Here is a 12,270-nt window from a genome sequence, read left to right on the forward strand (position 1 = left end):
TGGCTAGTCAAAATAATACATTTAATTATGATCTAGCAAATTACATTTCTGAAACTTTACAACATAGAGATTTCAAGATATGTATGTTTAAAGTTGAATTTTTAACTTTAAAAGGATTAAATTTAAAATATGATTTGTTAAAATTATGACTATATTTGAAATTATTAGATAACAAAAGTAAAAAATTTGACTTTGTAAATCAAAACATTTTATCTCAATTTCAACTATTTCATAAGCAAAAGTAATATATTTTGATGTCAGTCAAAACTGACAAAATTATGATTTATATCAAAACTATGAGATGAGTTGAAATTCTCATCTCATGAATTTGATTTCATAAATCATAATTTTAATGTCAATTTTGACTGCCTTGTAGTTTTGATTTTAGAAAATTAAAATTTTATGAATCCAAATTTATCACATAATTTTGACTGATTCATAATTTTGCTTTTATTAATCTCATAATGTCATGTTTTAATGTCATAGTCAAAATTATGAGATGAAAAGTCAAAATTCTAACTTTTTGACGTTATGAATTATGAGATATCAAAAGTTTACATTTTGACTAACAATCAAAATTATGAAAGTCAAAATTAGACTATGACATCAATATTTTTATTTCTAAAATCGAAATTATGAGATGGTCGAAGTTTTTAATCTCATGATTTTGATTTTTAAAAATCAAAATTTTGATCATAGAATAAAATTAGATAGTCGAAATTGACATCAAAATTTTTATTTATAAAATCAAAATTATGTGAAATGTTAAAAAAGTTTTGATCTCACTATAGATTTTATAAATTATGATTTTTATTGTCAAAGTTTCGACTATCATGATTTTGATTTTATAAATGAATTTTTTTATGTCAATTTGACTGACATTTGACAGAATTTGATTTTGACATCTCATAATTTGGATTTTATAAATCATAGTTTTGATGTCAAAGTCAAAGTTGACACCAAAATTATGATTTAAAAAGTCAAAATTATGAGACAAATTTAAAATTATGATTTAAAGAAAAAATTTTGACTTTTCAAAAGCAGGATTTAGAAAGTCGAAATTACGAGATAAAAAGTCAATATTATTACATTACGACAAAAAGTCATAATGGCTAAAAAGATTTTTAAAAGTCAAAGATGACTAAAGAAGTCTGAATTTTGACAAAACCTTACGAGATAAAGTTAAAAAATTAAATTATCTAAACCTAAATTAAAATGTATGACCTGGCAAATTACATTTATGAAAGTCAAATTTATGACTTTATTGAAATTTCAAGATAAAAGTAGAATTTACGTGTAAAGTTGAAATTATAATTTTAAAAGATTTTCAAAAAAATCTAAATTATGATCTACAGTCAAAATTAAAACTATGACATACTAAATCAAACTTATAACTTAATAAATCAAAATTATGACAACAAAAAAAGTTGTGAAATAGTCAAAATTACAAAGATAAAAAAATGACTTATGACAGTATGAATTTTGACATGTCAACATTGAGAAATTATGATTTAAAAAAAAAATCCTAATTATGATGTATAAAGTCGAAACCATGAGATAAAAAAAATTATCTAGCAAATCCCATTTATGAAATTTAAATGTTTAAGAAAATTATGAGATAAGTTAAAATTTTGACACTAAATCAATCAAACATAATTAACTTAAAAATTTAAATTATGAAAAGGATTCAATTTTGACTTGTCAAAAGTATGATTTAAAAAGACAAATTTATGACTGAAATTAAGACAAAACGTCACAATTATGAGATCAAAATTATGACCTAATAAAATGTATAACTAAATCAGAATTATGACTTAATTAAAATTATAAAATCAAATTTGATATAAAAAATTTTAATTATGGCTTAGCAAGTGGAAATTATGAGATAATCAAAGTTCTGACTTAATGGAAATGATGATTAGAAAAGTCAAAGTTTCAAGATGAAAAAAACCCCTCAAAATTATGACTAAAAGGTTGATATTACGATAAAAAAAGTCTAAACTATGACACACTGTGTCCTAACTGCATGCACTGCAATGTCATGACACATTAAAAAGTATCTTTCCATGTTAAAACCAAATTTTGTTCTAAACATCTGTGATGGCGATGAGCGAAATTTCTATTTTACAGTTTATTTATTGCTGTAACAATGTAATTCCTACAACCCTCATTTGAAGAGTCATGAAAGCGCTCTACTGCAGCAGTCTATAGAATAATAAAGGTATAAAGTATAGAAATGGACTTTCACTGCAGTATTATGGTGATACATTACATCATTCCACTTCAGAGGCCTAGCAATACAAATTTCTATAAGTAGCCTGACACATCATGGCCACAACTTATGAAACATGTATATAATGCAGAATAACAGAATAATGCCAATATATTATGAACATATTTCATCAGTATAGGCTATTGTAAACACGCTTGCTAATTTGTGTTTAGTTTCAATGTAGCTGTTAAGCCTGATTAATGACATGAATATGGTATAAAGAAAGACTAATATACATTTATTCTGACAATTATACGTCATCATTTTATCTCATATTTTCAATTTCAGAATTTGAAACTTTTTAAGGCATGATTTCCCCCCTTACCTGGCAAAAATGGGCTTCAATTGAAATAGTGTTTGCATGCTAAGAATGAGCCTGTGAATGTGCCTCTTGTCACTTAATATGTTGTTGTGGTTAAAGCTGAGTAAAAACAAATATTGCCAAAAAGCCGGATTCTTTAATTGTTCCAGGTCACATCATGTATAAAAAGGTTTTTTTTTTTTTGAATGATTAACATGAAAAATATTATTTTTAACGAGAAAATTTCTTGTTGTTATGACATAAGTGAGTGGAAAAGCTATATGTGGCAGCAATGCGTCACCATACACTGTGACCAAAAGAAAAGTGAAAAATAAATATGTTTCAAACATAATATTTCAGTAAGGTCCTTTCTTATGTGAGGTCCAGACTAAACAACAGTAGTTCCGACACTCCATCACATCTCTTGCTGTGTTTAATAAGTGTGTGTGATTACATACAATGATTAATGACCGATTGTTGTGTGTCTCAATGGCATTTGGGAAACTTCACAACACCGAGACATCAAAAAGACATTGCCAAAATCATATTGTATGGTGTGTTTCTTAGCCCCATATGTTCCATTTCCAGTTAGTTCCTCTTTATTCTGTTCTGTGAGCATTTCCTTCCCTTTTCTGCCTGCTCTGCTTTTTTTTTAATTCCTTCTTTATCCAGCATCTCCACATGTCATGCTGCCCAGAGGCTTTGGTGGCCTCTCTCTCCTGCTCTCTGTTCTTACTATAACCCTTCCAGGCCTCTGGCTTTGGCCCCGGTTTGTGTGGTGTGGCTCCTGGCAGCTACACTACATTGTGGGAGTCTGAGGGACCTGAGCTGATATTGGCCCCAGCAGTTTGGTTCATGATTAGAGCCTTGAGGAGCCTGTACCGCGATGCCACAACCATACTCTAATTCATAATACTGCAGTCGTCCAGCGGTTTTGATAATGTGAGTACATTCGGTTCGCTGACCGCAGAGCCCAACTGCCCTCAAATCACGTCCATTAGATATTAGGCTATTTTGTGGATGCTTTAATGTTGAGCTGTTAACTACAGGAAAATTCAAGACGAGCTCCTCTAGATTTATTGACTCTCCTCGAGCCACAACCTATGTCTCTAGCAGGAAATGATGCACTCGCTTCATTGCCTCAGGACAGACTCCATAATCTAATTGCGTAATATAAAAATGGATTTTTATCTCCATGAGAATTCTACTAATATTGTAACACTGAAGTATTCCTTAAAAGACACCTGCATGTCCTCAGGGATCTCTGATAAATATTTCTATGAGTGTGTATCTCTGTTTGAATGTGATTTCTGATGCAACAGGCTTTGCCGTACATGAGCATGTCAAAACTCAAACCTGACTCATCCTGTTCACAGTCAGATGTTACACTTTATCACCCACACACTACAACTTCTTCACAATGTGCCCTTCAACACAGAAACCCCCACACACCCTGTTGCTCAAAGTGCAGAAGTCTACTTCATGTGGAATGAAATACACACTCACCGGCCAACTTATTAGGCCCTTCTGTTCCACTGCTTTTTAAAGGAGTAGTTCTCCCAAAAAATGAAAATTGCTCCATAATTTGTTCCCACTCAAGCCGGTGTATATGACTTTCAGACGGATACAGTCAGAGTAGATTTACATTTTATCTAGGCTCTTCCATGCCATGTGATGGTGTTAGTGACATATTTTTAACTTCCAAAATCACATCTGTTATAAAACTAACCCTTACACCATCATAGGGGTTAACGCATGTCTTATGAAGTGGATCAATGTGTTTTGGCAAAAAATAATAAATAAATAAATAAAAATAAATAAATAAAATAATGAATAAAAAAAAGTCAAAATTATTTGCCATCCAGTGAATTTTGTTTCATTTTCAAGTATTTCCCTAAAGATGTTTAATAGGAATGTTTTACAGTATTTCCTATATATTTTTTTGTTTTCTGGAGAGTCTAATTTGTTTTATTTCGGCTAGAATAAAAGCAGTTTTTATTATTTTTTCCCAAAAATTTTTAAGGTGGATATTATTAGCCCCCTTAGGATTTTATTTCGATAGTCTACAGAACAAGCCATCATTATACAATGAATTGCCTAATGTTTTACCCTAACCTGCCTAACTAACCTAATTAACCCAGTTAAGGTTGCACTTTAAGCTGCAAATTAGTATCTTGAAAAATATCCAGTAAAATATTATGTACTGTCAAGACAAAGATAAAAAAATCGGTTATTAGAAAATGCTTATTAAAACTAATCTGTCCATTAAACAGAAATTGGAATCTTAATTCAGAGCAATATCACACGAGTAGCAGTGCAATATGGCTGTATATCGGCACTGGTGGGAGGTGGGCGTTGGCTCAAGGTCGCAGACCAAGTGCCTTAGTACCCCCCACGAGATATATCCAGCTGCAGAACCGCAGAACCACACACGTTTCAGGCACACAAAATCTAGCACACACGATTTAGGCAAACCATATATGGGAACTAACTAACTCCTTAGTAGCATTATCGCCACATATTGAATTTCACCAATATGGTTTCCCATTTCAGTCATTATTATTATATCGTAACGATCATTTTACCATCTCTGCAGTTTCTGAACTCAAATTATGTAAATAAAAATAATTGGTTAAAGACACTTATGACTTTATTCATGTGTCCACATACACAAAGAAAGCATAATAGACCGTCTAATTGTAGGATTAAGTGTAATAAACTAATTCAGGATCTTAATATTATCATACTTGGTTAAGATCGTTTTTGTTGTAAAATATAAAAAGCAAACAATAATGTGTCACATTAAAATTAATTACTATAGTTAATCATAAACAATATATAATATAGCTATAAACTGATTATCTTAACTGATTATCTGATTATAAACTATCTTTTACTGAACTGTCACAGCTGTTAGATATATATATATATATATATATATATATATATATATATATATATATATATATATATATATATATATATATATATATATATATATATATATATATTTACTTATTATTATTATTTTAAAATTAATTATTAATAGTTAATTTGTTTCTATTGCAAAATTTTTGTTTAAAAACAATATATTGCTTACTATAAATTACTACAGTATTTAATGTGGGAAATCATTAATTAAAAGGTTATTAGAAAATTAAGCAAATACACACTATTAAATCGCTTGAGTAAAATATTAATATAGTGTTATACATTTATTACATGTAAAATATTTTTATTACATATAAAGATTATTGCCTATATTAACTTGCTATTATTTCTTTCATTATAAATGAATCCATTATATAAATTAAACCTGTCCAATTTAGATCTTTCAGCAAGGCCAGCAAACAATCTGCTATATCGACTCTGTCAGACAATGATGACTGATCATCCGTGATGACTGACAGAAAACTGTTCCGTCTATTATATTGAATAATATTCCTAATCGCCCGTCTCGATCGCAATATTTGTGAAATAAAATAAAGTAAACACTATTGTTTATTGTGTACAATATTTATTAACCACATATATCAAAATATATCGATGATGTCCAAGAAGACGTTAATACCATTAACATCCGTCGTAACCATATATGGTTTGCCTAGATTGTGTGTGCCAGATTGTGTGTGCCTAAAACGTGTGTGGTTCTGCGGGCCTGCAGCTGGATATTATTGGCCCCCCACCAGTGTCGATATACAGCCATATCGCATTGCTGCTCGTGTGATATTGCGTTTATACAACAGTTTGACAGCATAATCGTGTATAAAAAAAAAAAGAAAATCAAACACAGAGAGTCCCAAACCCCCTTTTTTTTTTTTTTTTTTTAACAAGGAACTACTTTCTTCCACCATTCCTTCACATCTGCAGCTGACCACCAGAACAGCAGAAACCATTGCTACTTCACAAACGTCACTTTAGAGCTAGTATTAAATGATTCTCTAGCATGTCTAAAGTGATGACAAAACAGGTGATTTTTTCTCACATTTAAAGATTATAAGGCTGAACGGCATGAGATGATATCAATCTACAGAGATTTCCCAGGATTTCTCTGTTGCAATCAGGATATCACTATAATTAACCCAGAAAAAGCCAAAGCAAAGCAAACACTACCAGTTCCTGTAGTATAAATACAGCAATACAAAATACAAATAAGAGAGATCGACTCAGAATGTCACTTACCTGATTTATAAGGATTTGTTCAGCTGTAGTTTGAAACTTACATTGAGAAAATGCACTTTCTGTGGTCTGCTCAGACTGGTTGATGGTGGCCGTTACGCTGAATCTCAGAAATGATAAATATTTTAAAATAGGCACTATCCTTATAAATAAACTGCATCGTTGCAATCTAAACAACTACATTCTTGACTAAAAAAGCCTTAAAAGTACATTATGTTGTCCAACAACAGCAATATCTGTCAAACTGTAGAGTGTCCTCTGCTTGTCGCTGTATGTGAGCGAAGTAATACACAAGAATGAAGGAGCTATACGAGTATTATTGTATTATTTGCAGGATATCGCACAGCTATGAGCCAATCTGATTCAAGAACCAGACAGAACTGTTGTTTATATATATATATATATACACACAGTTGAAGTCAGAATTATTATCCCCCCTGAATTATTTGCCACCCTGTTTAATTTTTTCCCCAATGTCTGTTAAATGGAGAGATTTTTTTTCAACACATTTCTGAACATAATAGTTTTAATAACTCATCTCTAATAACTAATTTATTTTATCTTTGCCATGATGGCAGTACATAAAATTTTACTAGATCTTTTTCAAGACACTTCAATACAGCATAAACTGACATTTAAATGCTTAACTAGGTTAATTAGGATAACTAGGCAGGTTAGGGTAATTAGGCAAGTTATTTTATAACGATGGTTTGTTCTGTAGACAATCAAAAAGATTTTTGCTTAAAGTGGCTAATAATTTTGTACCTAAAACAGTTTTAAAAAAATTAACAACTGCTTTTATTTTAGCCAAAATAAAACAAATAAGACTTTCTCCAGAAGAAAAAATATTATCAGACATACTGTGAAAATTTCCTGGCTCTGTTAAACATAATTTAGGAAATATTCAAAAAAGAAAAAAAATTCAAAGGGGGGCTAATAATTCTGACTTCAACTGTGTATGTGTGTGTGTATATATATATATATATATATATATATATATGACACCATATAAACTGACTTACAATTATTGCTAATATATTAGAACATGTACATATTATAACATATTATAATTCCAATGGTTATTTCTAGCAGCACTGACAGCAGAACGAACAGATGAATCACTATTTATCTTAGCCCTTTTGTTAGCCTGCTCTACAAAGAACAAAATACTGTATAGTAAGTTTAATTTAGCCTGTTTTCATGCAACCGCATCAAGGCTAAATTCAGCCAGGATAGCTTGAAAATCCCAGCTTAATCTCTTGATTTGTGCAACATCCCTCTGAAGTCAAAAAGGATACAAGGCGTACCCTCTTATAATAGCCAATACACAAATGGTATGTCTAATAATGACTTAAAAACACTTACTCAGTTTTATGTTAATGCTTTTAATTAAAAAAAAAATCTTTACAAATGCTGATGAATGTTCTAGATGGGAAGAAAAGGCAGGAACAAGATTGATTTTACAGTCTAGACCTTTCTCATCCAGTTTATTGAAATTTGAATGTCTTTCAAATTCCTGTCCTCTTAGGCTGACGATTCATACAATTTCGGTCTCAGAACAAGATTAAGGTTTTAAGAGCCTCTTCAAAGACTTGGACAAACAGTGCATTCTGATGCTTATTGAACTCTCAGAGTTATAGAGTTCTCTGCAGTATTCTGTCATATTTATCTTGATTTGTAGCACTTTACTATCTAGATAGTTGTAGTTATCTCTTGTTTAAACGTCCATGCCAATACTTATCAGTGCCAGGCCATAAAACACAGTCCATACATTTACTATGTACTGATCACTTAAAAGGAAGTTCAAGCGTCAGGTCGCTGTAAAACATTCTTCAGAAAAACACTAAAGGCCCATTCATGCCCAGCCCAATAACAGCAGGTTTTAGAAATCATTCAATACTTTTATGGGTGTCCACAATTGTACAAGAAGAGACACAGCACATTATGTGGAAACAGCATAGAATTTTGTATGAAAATAAAAGTATTTACAATATACTTGTAAGGTAAACTCTGTAGTTCTTTTTCTTAGCAGACTATGATGGATGATTATTAAGGAACATCTGAGGTTCATTTAAGGGATTGTTTACCCAGAAAGGAAATTCTGTCATCATTTACTCACCCTTGTATTAGTTTTCTTTCTTCTGTTGAACATAAAAGATGATAACCAATGAATTCCATTGTATTTGTTTTCCTGCTATGAAAATCAATTGTTTCAGATTTCCAGCTTTCTTTAAAATATCTTATTTTCTGTTCAACAAAAGAAAGAAACTCATAAAGGTTTGGAACCATTTGAGGGTGAGCATTTCTTTTTTTACTTTTTTGAATGAACTATTCTTTTAAAGAGCCCTATTTTGCATTATAAAGATCATATTTTGGTTTTGGGGGTCTTCAACAACTGATACGCCTGCAAGGTCAAAAACTCTTTCATTGTCTTATAATATACATTTACTTTTACCTAACTATCCCAACGACTCCCATATGATTTGTTCAGCAATTTATTATTTTTTTTTTTTATTGAACAGTAAATGATTACAGCATAATGAAACATTTTGATCGAACACAGAGGATGCCAGGGGGATAAAACAGTTAAGAAAAAAATACAGTAAGTTAAACAAGAATTACATATAAAGTAAAGCTTAAAAATAAAAATACAATATTAAGAGTGTAAGTAATTCAAAATGAAGTACTGATGTTACCGGGGGATTTTAAATAGGGCATGACAAGAAAATGTTTTCCTAGCCTTAGTGTTTCCTGAACCAGCTAGTGTTTCAAAGTATTGTTTCAATTTTTTATGAATACCTTAAAAAGTGGTTTATTATTGCAGAATTTGCATTTATCAATGTGATATTTAGCAAGTAAGATTGATGAAGTAGAACGCTTTCTTAGTATTATTGTCTGTATCAATAAAACCAAATAACACATTTTCATTCAGCGATTCATTTGTTCCCAAACCACTTCTTTTCGTGATGCTAATCTGCGCTGATTGGTCCGATGACACAGTCTGTTGTGATTTGTCGACTGATTCAGCGCTAGATGGAAAGAAATGCTCAGAGCACAGTGTATGAGAGAGCACAGAATTCAATGCATATTACTCTCCTCTTAACCCCCCTAATCTTAAGTAATACCAAAGACACACATTCAGTGGTAATCTACACAGTGTCAAAAGTTGAACTATTTTGAAAAATGACCGCACTGCGCGTGAGGAACAGCTGATGGTGGCCGAAGCAAAGCAAACAGCAGAGGATCGCGAGTTCAGAAAAGCATTTAAATAGCTAAAGGAAGAAGCAAACATTACGTTTCAACGTGGTTTTGGACGCAATATGAGAATAGCCCATACAGATTTAACCTGAGAGATATAGTACAAGCACTGGTCTGTACTAGATACGTGATTACAAGTTACAACACACAATTAAACACATATTTGGCAAACTACAGAAAACGAGGCAACAACTTTAATTACACTTACATGTTATGATCCGGAGGAAGAAGAAACTGGTCCATATGAATGCAAGAAATAATGCTCCAGGATGACCAGATTCAACACTATGTAGAGCTAAAAACCGAGGTTCTGCTTAGCCAAAGACAAAGAAAGAAGACGGAGTTGGCAGGGTAATTAATCACCAACACACATGACTGCATTCTGACGGAGAACTGCACCTGTACGGCAGGGTATGTGAACTTACAGAGGTAAAGGTGGTTATTTATTCACACATTCAGACTTTTTCCTTAATAATATAATTTCATAAAAGTATTATTTGCAAACTCTAAATAGCAAAATCATATTAGCAGCCAATGACTATCAAATTACAACATTGTTTACAGTCAAATCAACAGTGTTAATGTTGTTTTCAAGTCACACTTGCAGGTTATTTCAGACTGAATATTCAAAGTGTCATGGTAAATAATATAGGGAGTGTGTCAAAAGTTGTCACTGAATGAATGTGTGAATAATAAAACCAAGTTTACCTTAATAACTTACACTTTCACGTTTCATTCTTAGCATTCAGTGTCCGCAGTTTAATTAACCATATGTAACGGTTATTGCTGAAATCATTTCTGCAATCAAAAACAAGTAATGTGTATGATTCAGCATAGCGTGAGCTTACCTGATATAACATGAGAACTGCAGAGTCCCCCTCACTTTTAGAGATTTAGAAACTGGTGATTAATAATTATATGAATGTATGATCTCATACAGCTGTCCCCCCACTTTTAAAATGTCCGCTACGACCCTGGTCCTGTGATCCCCCGCGCTCTGCTGAAGGGAAAGGCGCATTTACATACCACATGCGGTACTACATATTTGATGATGTACCGTATCGACGTCAACACATTCAGGCAAAAGATCCAAACCAAACACGATTCAGACTATTTTGTTAAAGAATAAATAGTTTAACACAGTGCACTTTCAGATTTAAACCTCAGCTGGAGGCTTTCACTGACTTAGAGCTGTGTTACACAATGCATGGAAAGTTATTTTCAAAAACCCATAATAGGGGCTCTTTAATGATTATTCTGTGTTATAAACAATATATATATTCACTGTTGATCATTCCACATTAAATAATGAAAAATGTAAAATATAATTACAAAGAAATGGCAAGGAACTCAATTAATTAAAGTAAATAAATTGGAGGAAATAAGAAAGGGCATCTTGTCCTGTATTGCCTAACCACAAATTTTCAGGCAGACACCTAATATTTACTTTCTTGACTAGAATATAGCGTTGCCTTTATATCTATCTGGTATTACACACAGAATGTGCCTTGGCAGAGTAAACTGAATGGGTGTGATAGACAAACAACTTTTTAGTTCTTGAACATGCATGCCATCATCACTACATTCAGTCTCGATGACTGGTTAATAAATAAATAAATAAAAAAAACAATTAATAAACACACAAAACCAAACCAGTTACAAACAAATTGCTTTTATTATATTAGCTGGAATACATATAGCCTGCAGTTCAGCCTAAAGAGATGTCTAGCTCCATGCACAGTGCTGAAACATTAAGCTGAAACATGCGCAAATATTACAGTACAAAGGTGTAAGACTGAAATACAGAGAGTGTGTGCGTGTGTTATTGCTGACACTGAAAGGCTGAATACAATGAGCACGTTCACCTGTGTCCTCACCGCAGGTTCACTCTATAGCCATTTACAAACACTGCTATATCAGAGAAACACCACAATTATGCTCTCAGCTTCTGTCTCCCTTCTTGAACCACGCAGGCCTGTAGTTATATGTGGAGTGTGTTTGGAGAGATATGCAAGCAAGTATCAGTGAATTTCAATTCAGTTAGTGTGTGTTACAGCATGTTTGTGCCTGTGTATTTAAGGCCTGAAATCTGTCTTTGGCAGCGCTTTTAATACGGCACAGGAGATGAATGAACCCTGAATGAACAGAAGGGGAACCCACAGTCTGAGCGGTTAATAAAAGATGAGAACAGTACAGAACTGAACCATACTGAGCCCCTGGCTCAATGTATGCATTAAAAAGAAAGAAACAAAAACGTCAC

The sequence above is a fragment of the Danio aesculapii genome, chromosome 17 (assembly GCF_903798145.1).
Source record: "Danio aesculapii chromosome 17, fDanAes4.1, whole genome shotgun sequence".
Classification (NCBI taxonomy): domain Eukaryota; kingdom Metazoa; phylum Chordata; class Actinopteri; order Cypriniformes; family Danionidae; genus Danio; species Danio aesculapii.